Raw genomic sequence first — 462 nt, forward strand, 5'->3', positions numbered from 1 at the left:
TGGGGGATGGTCTTTGGGGGGATGGTCTTTGGGGGGATGGTCTCTGGGGGGATGGTCTCTGGGGGGGATGGTCTTTGGGGGGATGGTCTCTGGGGGGATGGTTTCTGGGGGGATGGTCTCTGGGGGAGGTGATGGACTTTGGGGGGTGGTCTCTGGGTGGGATGGTCTTTGGGTTTCCTCCCCAGTGGATGGACGGAGCGTGGCCCTTGGTGGCGCAGGTTTAAAACAGGCTCCGCCATTAAGTACTTCGAACGCTAGTGAGCCTCGTGGAAACTCGGTTTCCTCATCCCGAAGCTGGGACGATGAATGCTCACCGTGCAGAGGTTGGCAAGGACCAAGGCCACGGAGCCCTGGCTCAGCGCCACGGAGCGGCCACACCGACAGCCACGTGCGGGATGCAGTGGAGAGCGCTGCAGGCGCCGGGCAGGGAGCAGGTGCCTTCGCAGGCCGAGGCCAGGACTG

The sequence above is a fragment of the Myotis yumanensis genome, unplaced genomic scaffold, assembly GCF_028538775.1.
Source record: "Myotis yumanensis isolate MYYU_CA2020_CCGP unplaced genomic scaffold, mMyoYum1.0.hap1 SCAF_4, whole genome shotgun sequence".
Classification (NCBI taxonomy): Eukaryota; Metazoa; Chordata; class Mammalia; order Chiroptera; family Vespertilionidae; genus Myotis; species Myotis yumanensis.